Raw genomic sequence first — 13,701 nt, 5'->3', positions numbered from 1 at the left:
AGAGGCTAAAATAATCCAGATTACTGAAGTCATAATGAAGGCAACGCACAGTCAGCTTTGACTAATTTTTTTTTTCAGGCTATGTATTTTCAACTCTAAAAGGGTATACAGGTACACACATTGAAAACGTGTCCTGTTAAGATCCCAGACACATATACAGAACATGTCTATGTGATAGTTCTAGGTATGGCTGCTTAGGTAGTATAGAGATTGTTCTAGTCTCTGAGCAGAGGTGCTGAATTGGTGGACAGTCCAATAAAGGGCTCATTTGAGACCCATGTGATGGTCGTGGTGGTTGTGCAACATTTGATAATGGTGGTGGTGGTTGTGCGTGTGTGTGTGTGTTTTCAAATATGCAGGCAATCTGTCCTGCATGTATTACGGCAGACAAGTGTGGCCTCCCTGAGATGCAGTCAAGATTGTACCAAAACAAAGGGAAGAAGAGGAACTCAAGTGGTGAGACAATACCTGGAGTACAGTGGAGGAAAGAGAAGAGGTGAGAAGGGGATAAGGGAAAACTGAAACGCACAATGACAAAAATACAAAAAGGTTCTTGGGGTGGAAATAAAAAGAAGAATCGGAACATCAATGGTGTTGCTATCTCTTTAAGATCCAGAAACAGAGGGAGTTGTTGCTAGGTGAAGTAGGATCTATGGGAGACAGAAAACAGCCATGGGGAGGATAACTGTCCATCCCAAATTACCCTGATAGTCTCCATTTAGAACCGCTTTTTTAGGAAAATTATTAATAGCTCCTCCTTTCCCTCTCAAAAGTGTCCTGGTTTAGATAATAAATGATAGAATCACCCTCTCTCTAGACCACATCTGGCCTAAGACAGAGAGTAGCTGTAAGCGGGACTAAAGCTGGGAAATGGACACCAAGAAGAGCTTTAAGGAAGGGGTAAAGGGAAACAATGGCTAAAGAGAAAAGGAAGAAAGGAGACCAGGTATAATATGTGGACAATTTGTAAGCAATTATGCCAAACACAGTTAAAGTTAGAAAGGTCATTTAGAGGAAAAAGTGTATAAAAACCTAAGGATGGATGGGGAAAAGATAGAAGAAAACAAAGGCAAAAGACACATGATTCAGAACACAAATATGTGTAGGCTCCTATATTTTCCCCTGTATTGGGGGATTAGAGGTTATGATCCTGGCTTTCCACCCAGCGTAGGCACACACAAAGTCCCATCTGTTGCTGCCTCCCAGCCTGCTGCTCCAAAGCTGCTCACCTCCTCCTAGCACTCTGCCTCTGAGCCTTGCAGGCTGCTTCGACCAAGCCTTCCCACCAATCCCCCTCCCCCACTTCTGATGGCCGCATACCAGACTGTCTGCCACTGTGGTTTCACAGGCTTCCACAGATAGGCCACAGTATGTGAAGCTGCATTTCACTGCGTCATTTCAGAGACCTCTTTTGACTTTTTCCTGGATCAGAATTTTGTATTGCGAAAGGCAGAAAGTAAATGTCAAGGGCAAGTTCAAAAGGGCAAGTGATTTCTAGCTAAGCATTCCCTACACCCAGAGGGAAGATGGACTACCACCAGCAAGCGGGTCTTTCGCACTTAGAGTTTCAGAAAATACGTCTTATAGATTTCTACCACCACTTTGAATTGGGGCATATATATTAGGGGTTGAATCTTGTCTCCCTCAAAATTCTTATGTTGAAGTCCTAACTCCTAGTACCTCAGAACGTGACCTTTTTTGGAAATAGGGTCTTCACAGAGGCAATCAACTTACAGTGAGGTCATTAGGGCGAGCCCTAATTCAATACAACTGGTATCTTTATAAGAAGAAGAAATTTGCATACAGAGAGGACTGTATGTAAACATGAAGACGGCCATCTATAAGCCAAGGGGAGAGGCCTGGAACAGATCCTTCCCTCACAGACCTCAGGAGGAACCAACCCTGCTGACACCTTGATGTTGGACTTCCAGTCCCCAGAACTGTGAGACAATAGGTTTCCGTTGTTTAAGCCACCTAGTTTGTGGTACTTTGTTACAGCAGTCTGTCCTAGGAAACTAATATCCCAGATGCAGTCTGCTCACAGATGGGAGTTACAAGAAGCTGACCAGACTAATTACAGCTTTTCCACTTCCCTAAGAAGACTAAGTAATGTTTCTTTGGTGTATCTGAAAGAATGTGCACTCCCTAAGGCAAAATGGGACTGGACGATCCTGAGGAAATAATTTCTACCGCTCATGCCTCAGTTTCTCCCTCCATGGAGTTGGTTATAGGGCCTGTGGTCTGAAATTTCCACTAGGACTGATTGGTATGGCAAAGGGTGATCACGGAAATATTCTGAGTTTGGGGCAGGAAGATCAAACTTAAACTGTGGAGCCTTATTAATAAGTACCCTGAGAATGGCTGGCACGGAAGTAGATCCTAACTTCTTTAGTCAGTCACTGAAGTGGAGGACTTCCCACATGATCCTCATAGAATCAGCTCTGTCTTGGCCTTTTGAGTACCTAAATTTGACATAATCAAACACCAAAACGGCTTGCCGTATTCGGACAAAGGGTTTAATCCTTCAGTACGTAGTTCCAGACTATCTCTCCTTGAGCTGAGTTAGAGAAAAGGGTGTAACCTGCTTGTTAAACGATCTCTGCTCCCAGAAAAAGAAAACACAAAAATATTTCTGCACGTTTCTTTTCTTTTCTTCTTTTTAAAAGCTGCTATAGGCCTAGGTTCTCATTCTGTCGAACCCCCACTTGAATAACCTCTTGAGTCAGTAGTGAAAGCAATGGTGTTTAGCCCCACTTCCTTATACGGCAGGGAAAGACAATGTGCTTGTCTACTTGAACTGCAGAGTGGCTCTCTGACAAATTATAATGACTGGTTATGGAAACCTCCTGCTCTGGTTTCCATCGCTCTCCCCAGGACAGACACAGAACAGACAGCTGTAGGGAAATGGAAAGGGTTGGAGTCAGGGAACAGTGTTGAATTTAGCTCTGTTCTTTGCCAGTTGTGTGACCTTGGGCAACTTATATAATTTACTTTACTGCCCTGAGGTAGTTACCTTCAACCAGAACAGTGCTTGTCATCTAACAAGTATGCCAGCAAGGTAGTTGAATGAGTTAGCTTACCTTCCCAACCATCTCTAACCTAAAAGGCTTGGGATAACTATCAATCATTTCTATTTGCTCTCCCTCCTAAGTTCAGTACGTTTTTCCCTAGATAAGTCTCAGTCTTCTCCCCTCTCTCATTCTCTCTTCTTTCCTCTCTCCCTCTCTCACTCCATGTCTAAAATACTGAAAACCTATAAAACAACCCAGCCTCGGGAATAATAAAACCCTTTAGCCATACTAGATAAAGATGATTTGGAATATTAAAAGCAGCACAGGGACTTCCCTGGTGGCGCAGTGGTTAAGAATCCACCTGCCAATGCAGGGGACACGGGTTGGAGCCCTGGGCCGGGAAGATCCCACATGCTGTGGAGCAACTAAGCCCATGTGCCACAACTACTGAGCCTGCGCTCTAGAGCCCGTGAGCCACAACTACTGAGCCCTCGTGCCACAACTACTGAAGCCAGCGCACCTAGAGCCCGTGCTCTGCAACAAGAGAAGCCACCGCAATGAGAAGCTCGCGCACCACAACGAAGAGTAGCCCCCACTCACCACAACTAGAAAATGCCCGCGCTCAGCAATGAAGACCCAACGCAGCCAAAAATAAATAAATAAACAAATAAATTTACTAAAAATAATAAAAGCAGCACAGATCCAATGATAAGGGTAGGGGAGAAAACTCTGTGGTTGAAAGGGATGGTGGAGGTTGTCTGCCTCTGCAGAGCAGGGTTGTCCAAGTTCCAGAGACTGATCTAGTTTAGAAAGTGCTTATGCTGACCTGAAACAGGGTTTCCTGTAACTGTATCTATTGGTCCTAGTTCTACTTCCCGGAGAACCTGACATTAGAGAACTTGACATGACTTCATGTCATGGGGCTCCTTTTGCTCCATCTACATGATGGCGGTAGAGTAGGCAACTGGGGAGACTGGGTGACTAAGGGCATGGGGACTAAAATGAGCCCCATGCCTACAGACAGCCCCCACAGGAAGCCACGGCTGATAGCTGACGATTTTTAACTTAGTGCCTATCATGTGCAAAGCAGTTTAGGGGTACTATTTATAGTCCTTATAACAACTACAAAATGGAGGAACAATTATCTCCTTTTTATAGGTGGAGAAACAGGCTAGAAAATGGTAAATTTGAGATTCAAACTCAAGTCTTCCTGATTTCAAAGTGTGTTCTCAAATAAGTCATACCCCCAGAGCCTCGCACAAAATCAAATGGAGTAATTAGGCAGCACGGTGCGGTGGTTGAGTACGTGGACTATGGAGCCAGATTATCTGGGTTTGAATCCTGACTCTGCCACTTACTAGCTGTGTGACGTTAGATGTGTTACTTAGCCTGATTATAACTCAGTTTCCTCATCTGTAAATCTGATTGTTATGAAGATTATTTATTTGATTTGCTACTTGGCCTGTGTCAGGCGCTGCTGTAAGCACTCAGTACTGATACAATTAGAGAGGAATCAATGAATTCAAACATGAATATTGGCTTCAGCTTTCTTATCAAGAAGAAATTATGGACATTTATTCCTTTACTCATTTAACTCACATATGAAACACCCACTATATGTGGGTCAAGGCACTTTTTTAGGCTCAAGTCACAGCACCAGAAAAACGCAGACAAAGTCTCTGATTTCATGGTGCTTATGTTCTAGGAGCATAGGAAATAATAAACAAGTGAAGAAATAAATAGGCATTCATAAGCATACGTTATGAATATGCATGTAACTAAACAACAAAGGTATCCTGATTGGCTCTTCAGGGTAGAGGCTAATTTTACTGACTTGCTACCTTAGGGTCAGGGGTGTGCTAGTAAATGTTTGATAACAAGCCTTGGGGGTTGGCAGGTGAGGAGAGTCTGATTTGTAGCATTTGCTAATTTCCAGGGTGTCAATACTTCCATCGTGGTTGATCTCAAGCTCCCAACATGACATCCGTGAATGAAGAACTGGGAGAAGAAGTTCTCTTGCACAGCATTTGGTAGTATTTGCATCATATGGACACAATAGATGTAACTAACCTTGAGAGCACAGATAATAGTAAAACGTAAAATAATTAGGAAGGGATGAGTTTTGAGTATTTATTACCATGGTTTTGATACAATTTATTTAACCAAAAGTCTATATAATTTAATTTTTAATAATGACAGTGTGTAACAACTAGTTCTCAAAATCTTAAAAATGTAACAGTTGGCTTTTGGGAGCTAGTGTGAGCTGGCTCCACACACCACTGTTTAGGGAGCATGGAGAGGGAGACAGTTCAGGGGAAAAGGAGACTGAGTCACTGTTGTGTCATTATGCAGATGTGGGTCCTAATCTAACTCCTTTTTAGCTGCTCTTTTCCAGAAAGCTCTGCTTTCCTGTACACAGTGGAAGCGCTGCTCTGTAAACCAAATACCGTCGGTACAAATATAGCAAGAATTCTGGCATTCTTATTGGACCAGTTTGCTCATGCAGAGACAGTTTTAGCCCTACAATCCTTAGTGAATATAATTTATGTACTCGGTGCTCTGAATATGGTAGATTCTTCTGCGCAATACAGAGGATGTAACTCCTGACTGTTGAGTAAAGGAAGACCCTAGAGATGGATTTTCTGTCCTGCAAAAGCAAATTATTCCCCCTTTCCATGAACCTGAGGCCTCTTGTCTCTTAGGGCTCACAGGCTTCTGAAAGGGCCACCCAGGGAAGCACCTAAGGCCCCAGCCTCAGAGGAGATGAACGGTGGGAGTGGAGGAAGCTTCTCCCCTGTTCCCACTAAGGATTTGTACATTCCTTACCACAAAGTGGAGAAGACAGAAAAACATTTTCTGTTTTTCTTGGTAAGTTAAATATCTAAAGTAACCAATCTTCAAAACATCCTAAGGACAGGAATACTTAAAGAGACAATTTTTCCTCAATTTACCCCTCCCCCAAAGCCTAAATTTCACTTAGTAATGGTGGCTGGAACAGGAAGTGGAAATACCATGAGAAATTTTATTCTTGCCACATTTTCAATGCTTTACAAAAGCAAACACTGGAAATCTCATCAGAAAACTTGACCTTGCCGGGTTGATAACTTTGCAGCCAAACCAAGAGTACTGGAAGCTGGAGGAATTTTCAGATAAATATTCTAGCGCTTCTGGAGGGACTCTTCATCAAAACTGATTATTTGGACTAGACAGCTGTAACTTTTAGAAAGAAATTATTTGAAACTAAACAACTAGGCTTCTGAGGAATAAGTGACTCCTGCACCTACTATAAGTTATTTTAAGCATAGATGTACAGAACTGTTTCTCAGTCAGGATGTTTTAGCAGAATCATCAGGGAGTTTTCACAAACTGGACCCCAGTGGATGGGTCTCAGGGATGTATGTTTTCAGAAAACCCTACAGTTGACTCCAATTAAGACACTGGTTAAGATCTCCGGGATCATAAGCAAATCAGGCTGCATTGTACAATCCAAATCCGTAAACTGTTAAAATGGCACATTCGTGCTATCAGGAGAAACAATCTGGTGTACTGAAAGGTTAACAGTGTGGGACTCAGGAGATGTGTGTTCTGGAACCACCTTTGCCACTAATTAACTGGGCGACCTTGGGCAAGTCACTTGGTTTGTTCTTTCATTCAACAGATATTTACTGGGCTTCTGTGATGTGCCAGACACTAGGTATATATTAATGAAAAAAATAAATGTTTCCTGCCCTTACGAATCTTACTGACATGAATCAAAGAAACCTACAAATACGTATATAATTTTACTCGATGTGGCTAAGCTTTAGTTTCTCATCTGGAAAATGAAAAATAGATTACCGGTTCATTTTCTTTTTAAGAATTTCTTCTCAGGATCCCAAATTTCTTGCCCCAAACTTCCCCCACACAATATAATTACATGTTTTAGGTCCACTGATTGAGAAAACACAATACCAAAAGCTACTATTAATTCAATAACTATTTAAAATAAATTGACATTTGTGTCATCGTAACGCATCTATATAATTAGAAAAACAGTAGCACACATTGTTTACTCAGTTTGTCAAAATCATTTGCTGCATATATGGACTTGTTTACCTATTGCAATAATTTAGTGGCCTCCCAGGGATCCAAGGTGCAGAGGTTAGGAACCTACAGACCATTATCAATCACATGAAACATGGTACTTGAGTAGCAATGGCCCTTTTCTTCCACAACAGACGTCACTATCAATGACAGCGTTTTTTGCCCACAGCGAGTTTAAACTCAGCCTCAGAATCCTTCTCAACACAGTATTCCAGATGGTCACTACCAATTGTTTAAAGCTGGCAAACAGAGGAAAAATTATTGGCACTCCCTGGGCTAAATGACTCCTAAGGCCCTGCACAGCTTTAAAAAATCTATGAATCTTATGTATTCAGTTCTGCTGTCTTGAGAAACACAAATGCCTTCTCCCCTCTCTACGTAAAAGTTCTTCAAATGTTTGAAAGACATCCGTGTGGCCCCTACATTTTCTTTCCTTTGGGATAAACAGCTCCAGATCCCTTATCTGTTCCTCATATTCTGTTCTCTCGACCACCTCTGGCCTTTGATGCTCGCCCCCGTTTGCATATTTGTCAATACTTCCCTGGAGAACAGCCCAGAACTTCTCTCACTCCCCTTGATAGACATTGAGACATGTGTTCAGTGACTGAAAGATTACATTGCAAACGTTGCCGAGAACTGAAATGTCCTTGATTGAGAGTATCCTAGCTTTTATGCATTAAACTTATTAAGTACTGTGATTTACATTGAGATGTAGTTCTTTTCATTTATTAACATTATTAAGTCATTACATATTTAATTTTAAAGATTGCCTTACTTTGTGGGAAGCCATATCACACCTATGACTCATATGAAAATACTCAAGTGTTTTTCTTTAGAATCTTTCTAAAATGGGTAATTCTTATCTTTTCAATTATCGGTGGTACAAGTTTCCAGGCCAACGCCTTCAAGATCGGTTCATCAGGCCATGCCAAAGTGATAATCAGGAACTGTATGACCCTGACAGTGGGTGTTTGCCTCTCTAGGAATTCAGTCACATAAAAATTCAAATGATATTTATTGATAGCTGTCGGATATTTCAGCTAATTTGCTTTCCATGCCTAACTTTCTCTTCTAACTAGAATTGCCCACTGGGCTTTTTTTCCCCCAGGGGTGACTACTGCAGACAGACACACTGGTAATTCATCCATAGGCATGCCAGTAACCCTTGATGCTCCCTCCGCTGAGGGATTTGCCAAAGACAATAGTTATTAGCTGAACCAATCAGATTTCCTCTCTCAGAATTTAACCAGGAAGCACAGAAGGAATTTTCCAGTCTGCAGAACGACAAAAAGCAGCAGCCACATGTGCTGCAGCTGAGTTACATTAATGGCAACACAGAGACCTCTGCTGAGATTTTTTGACCCACCTTGATTCCAGCCCCATTCTCTTTGGACTTTGGTCCTATCTTGGCTTCTATTCTTGGATTTCCTTGTGATTCCATCCCTTTATTATTCCACATGTATCTTATAGTTCTGCGCCATTACTCAAACTACTGAAGCTTACTAATAGAAGGGTCTATTTGTTCCGAACACAGTGTCAAGAGCTTTCACATATGTCACCATACCTGTCTGTACACTACCTTGCTAAGCAAGCTCTTGGCTTTTAACCTCCTGACTTCTGATTTTTGCTGTTTCTCTTTTTCTTACCTGGCTATGATTCACATGTTAGCCCATGGGTGTATTTTATGTCCATTCTGGCTTAGACCCTCCTGACACAAGTGGAACTAAAGTCCTTGATATTTCTGGCCCTTGGGTCCCTGGCTGGGGGTTCCAGGCTTGCTCTGGTCCTGCCCCTCTTTAGCACTCAGGTGAAATCTGCCTAGTTCCCCAGCTTGAGACAAGGGAGAGGGAATGTTACATGTGGGTGTAAAAGGAACTAATTACACGTTCCTACTTACTATGTCTTTCTCCAAGTGAGATGACTTCCTTACAGTCAAGTGCTTTCATCCACGTATTCACAAAACAATGCTAGAAGCCTCAGGAAATGATTAAAAAGTAATTTATCGTCAAGTTAGCCATTGTTGGTACATATATATTTTTTAAAAGGAAAGCCATATACTAAAATGAGTGCTTAATAAGAACACCCTATTCACCTAAAATATTCCCCCAAATACTCATTTTCCTTCAGCCATTCCCTCACTGCTGTTTAGCAATCCTTTTATTAAGCTCTTAGCATACACTTAACAGCAGCCATTCCTGAATTCTCCAGTCCCTAAGCTCCCCACAGAAAACTGCTTCTCTAGAGATGATCTCCTTTTCTTTGAAATGGAGGCCATATGAGGTAATCTCCTTCTATATTTGTGTGTATTTACACCTTCCTGTCTTCCTTCCAAAGAATCTGGGAAACAAGAAAGGACACCTCCTCTCATGTTTTGGTCCCATCCACCCTTGTCTCCACTGGGGATCAAGACTTTACCTCACTCCCCACCCCCGACCTCCCCCGGCTCAAGGGTTTCTCACAGGTCGGTCAGAAAGGCGGGTTCGCAAAGGACCTTGAGGGCTTAGAGTTTTTATCAGGTTCTCGAAGATGTCCAGGAGGAAAACAACAACACAGGGAAGAACAGCTGACCGGGCAGCCCCGTCACCTCTGCCTCACAGCCCCCCGTCACCCTTTCCTTCTCCCCTCCGCTCACAACACTCACCCACCACCAGCCAGCTGTGAGTTGGGGGTGAGAAGCAGAGTGGCTCTTTACCACGGAAAAGGCTCTACCATCTCCTCTGTCCGCTCTAACCTTTCTCCCTTGGCCTAAAAATGTGACGAGGCGTTCCCCTGCCTCGAACATATCCGGGCTTGACCCTTCTGCTTTTGTCTGGACTTCATCCTAGAGCCAGGCCACTGCAAGCTGTCAGTGTTGGGTCAGGAAAACCCCCGGTTTGGACTGGGGGTGGAAGAACTAGAGAATCTGGTAGAGGCGGAGGCCTGGGGGAGGGAAGTGAGGGATGCCACCCAGGGTCAATTACAGGGGACCCAGGTGGGGGTACTAAAGACTGAGGCAAACAGAGGCGAGAGGGCAGATCCAGGGAGCAGTCTGGTCTCAATACCAACAGGAACCACAGCCAGGTGCTCCTGATTACCTCAGCCTCCTTACAAGGCCCAGGCCTGACATGCTGGGATTAGTTCCATGCTTTTGGCTGGAGGCAGAGAAGCTGCCTCATTTACTAAGGCCTTTCTGTTGTCAGCACCTTGTCACTGGTCTTCCATTCAACTAGATCTTCAGGTTCCTGGATACGGCCTTACACCATTGACGACCCGTCTTATTGGCCTCCTGATACCTGTGTCCTCCTGGTCTCGGATTACCAAAGCCAAAATTTAGACAACATTGGGGTGGACCAGTATTCCCTAACTCTGGGTTCAGGGTTTTAGAAAGAAGTAGGATCTAAAAGGTGTCACTCAAGGGTCCTCAAATATGAGGAAGGAAGGAGCAGATAATTAGGGAAAATAGATAAGAAGTGGAGATACCAGCCAAAATGAGCATAACGTCCAGAGGACTCAAACTGCAGGCAGTGGAGTATATAGCCTATAGAGAAGAGGGGGTGAGCAGCTTCCTCTCATTCACACATCTTAACCACTGTGGGAGGTGCGAGAAACATTAGAATGCCCATTCTACAGATGAGGTCAAAGAGTTGATGACTCCCCTCAAAGGTTTGGGCCTTTTAAATAGGGGAACCAGTACTGGGACTGACCTCTCTTGAGTGAAGCCAGAGCTACAAGTATCTCTTTAAATTAACCAACTACTCAGAACCTATAAGCCTCTCTCCAATAATAAACCTGGATTAACTTGATGGATGAAGGACTTTCAGTAAGGAGCAAATGGTTCTATTTTGGGGCTTTGAGAGAATTTACCCAGAAAACTCTTTTTTAAAGTCTGAAAATTCTTTGGCAGCATCTTTCTAACCTCCTCCTTAGTCCTATCATGCTATTTGCATACCACTTTGTCAGCATTTTCCCCTGTCTCCCACCGGGGCCTCACCCTACCACGTTTCTGAGACATGTGATAGACTGCAGGCAGGTGGGCAACCAGCTAATCCCTCCTCATGCCCACGGCTAAGTCGCTTTTTTGTCTTGCTAAAGAATGACTAACTAGTAACCATCCTACCATGAAAATGACAAATGGAGACAACTACATGTGTTTCTAAGAAAAGGCCTACTAAGGTACATTTTACTTATCAGTACAGAAAATATGTAGGCTGGACTCTGGAACTTTCCATGGCTGAACACAGGACCACCCTATACCATCTGCCCCAGAGCAGGAGATCCTCAGGCCAATCATAGGAGCCAGTTAGAATTGCTAATAGCCTCACTGTCAGGGCATACTTATATGTATCTCACTTAAATCCTTTAAACTTCAGTTTGAACCTTCTCTTAACTTTAATGTAAGAATTGTGTATTTATTTAAAGCAATCTTTTGATCCTAATTATTTAAATTGTGCATTCTTCTGGTTTTGAACAATGGAAACAACCCAGCCTGTTACCTATGGATCAATTCATAGTACATTCCTTGTGTGTGCTAAGATCAACTTTTTATTAGTGACTTTTTATTCCAGCCTTTTGCCATTGTATTTCTCTTTATTGAATGACTTTAATGAAATGAAAATTTTTGCACCGTGGTTTCACTGTGCTCCGTTTACCTCCCTATTTGGGGAGATGTGTCCTAGCTAATATTCAACAAGAGGAAAGTAGCACAAAGAGTGGCCTAAAGTCCTACATAAAGTAAAATATCCAAATCCCCTTGTTCCATCACTATGTAGAGTAGAACATTTAAAGCATTATTTCGAAAAAATGTGTTTTTCTGGTTGTTGGGGGTGAGAGAGCACACGAGGAGGACGGGAGAGAGCGGTGGTAGCAACGTTTGAACTCTCAGGGATTCGGAGATGTTGGTTTCAAAATGGAATTTATCCTCAAATCCCAAGATTATAGATTTCCTTCCAAATTGCATTCCCTACACGGCTTAGAGAACAGTTGAAAAAGAACTGGCTCTCCATATTTTGATTGACGTTAAAAACACTGTGAAAATAGTTTGGAACTTGATCTCTTTGAGGGAAGGACAATAATCAAACTATAGCTTTTGCCTGCAGCCTTTCTTTCACACTTACTCAGAACTGTTCCAGGAAAAGAAATTCATAGGGAATTCTGTACTCATATATCACTTCTAGAAGGAGAGGGAGGCATTCTCAAGAAAATTATCCCCAAACTTTTAAATACAAAGAGAGAAGATTAATGAATCGCAACACAAAACCACCTCTATCCATGGAATAAAATCAAACTGAGTCAGTCATTTGGAGCTGGAAACCTTTAACATCCAGGTTTATTTTTTTAAAAAGATCAGATTTGCCCTTCTTGCTACATACCACCTAGTCTTCACTTAAGTTCTAGACATCCATGTCTGGTTTTGCCAAACACATCAGAAGGATTTTACTATTTCAGTTTACAAGTCCATCTGCATAGCCCTATTAATCGAAGGGATCCATGAATACCAAGTACTTTGTTCTCACCCATTTTTTTGACCATGCGTTGCTACAGCACTAAAATTCCCCCACCCTTTACAATCAGCTCTCTCTAAAAGTAATTCCAGGCTACTACCAACTAGCTGCCTTGTACTACTGTTTAAGATGCCCCAATATGTCGGACTATCTTGAAAGGAAAGGCTGTTTCCTCCCTTTTCAGAACACACTTGCAACCTACACCTTTTTCAAATTCTCTAGTGACACTCAGGCATGCTTTCAAACAGAAAATAAGATCTCTTAAGAAATAGTTTGGTCGGATGTTAAATGCGATTTCTAAAAACACACCCTCTAGCACATGCATTCTCTCATTATTAGGTTTTATAGGAAACAGATCATGGGAGGCATCTTCTGTCTCAGCAAATATCAGATCAGTTACATTAACCCAGCCGGTGCTACATGCCAGTGCTCTTCCCCGCTCTGACCTTATTTCCTTGCCGCTCTAGAAGTCTAGTCTTAAAACACTGGTAGCAGAATAAAATGTAAATGACTTTGGTTAAAAATTATCACTTTTTGGCTTCTCATCAACCTAAAAAGTGATTGTTCTTTTTAAAGCAAAACCTCTTTAAATCTCTGATAATAAAAGATGCAGGAGAGACTGCTGGTGTGAGCAGACAGGCACAGAACGGCTACTGACACTGACCTATGGCTATCAGGTATAACCCCCATGACACTCCTGAACAAAAGGCTATCTTATCAAAGTTGCCAGTGGTCCCTGAATATAAGTCTCTATATAATCGCTCCTCTCGTCCCAACTCTAAGAACAAAACTTGAGATCTCATCCTGTTTGTCTTCCGGGAACATCTGCAGGGCAGCAAAGCCCGGTCTGGCTCTGAGAATTTGCATGGTTTATTGGCGTTTACAATCTTGCATCTCCAGCTACCTTGGCCAGGAATGTTGACTGAAACCCGGAGAAAGTCCCCATACTCTCGGGAGGAGATTATAAGAAAGCCCTCTGTGCCTTACCTCTCAGGCTGAAACTTCTTCCCAGGGACTAAGTCGGAAAGGAAGGACTGATTTCTTTAAGCAGAAGCACAGCAAGAGGGCAGGCAGGCAGGCAGCCTAATACACACTGCTCTATTCAATAAAACTCCAGACCGCCCTTC

At 42.6% G+C, this 13,701-nt stretch overlaps 1 protein-coding gene across 7 annotated transcripts in view; it reads right to left on the bottom strand.

The window, feature by feature from the left end:
• CALD1 (caldesmon 1) overlaps nt 1-13,701 on the bottom strand; it is a 182,832-nt gene extending 169,131 nt beyond the window's left edge. For 4 of the 7 annotated variants that reach the window (XM_081243805.1, XM_081243806.1, XM_081243801.1 and 1 more), the window contains exon 1: nt 13,562-13,701. The gene's annotated coding sequence lies outside the window, so the exon portion shown is untranslated. The remainder of the gene's footprint in view (nt 1-13,561) is intronic. The other 3 variants (XM_081243807.1, XM_081243808.1, XM_081243802.1) reach the window with 2 other exon arrangements.

Source organism: Mesoplodon bidens (genome assembly GCF_964165515.1).
Source record: "Mesoplodon bidens genome assembly, chromosome: 9".
Taxonomy (NCBI): domain Eukaryota; kingdom Metazoa; phylum Chordata; class Mammalia; order Artiodactyla; family Ziphiidae; genus Mesoplodon; species Mesoplodon bidens.
This window is presented reverse-complemented; position numbering and strand designations above follow the sequence as displayed.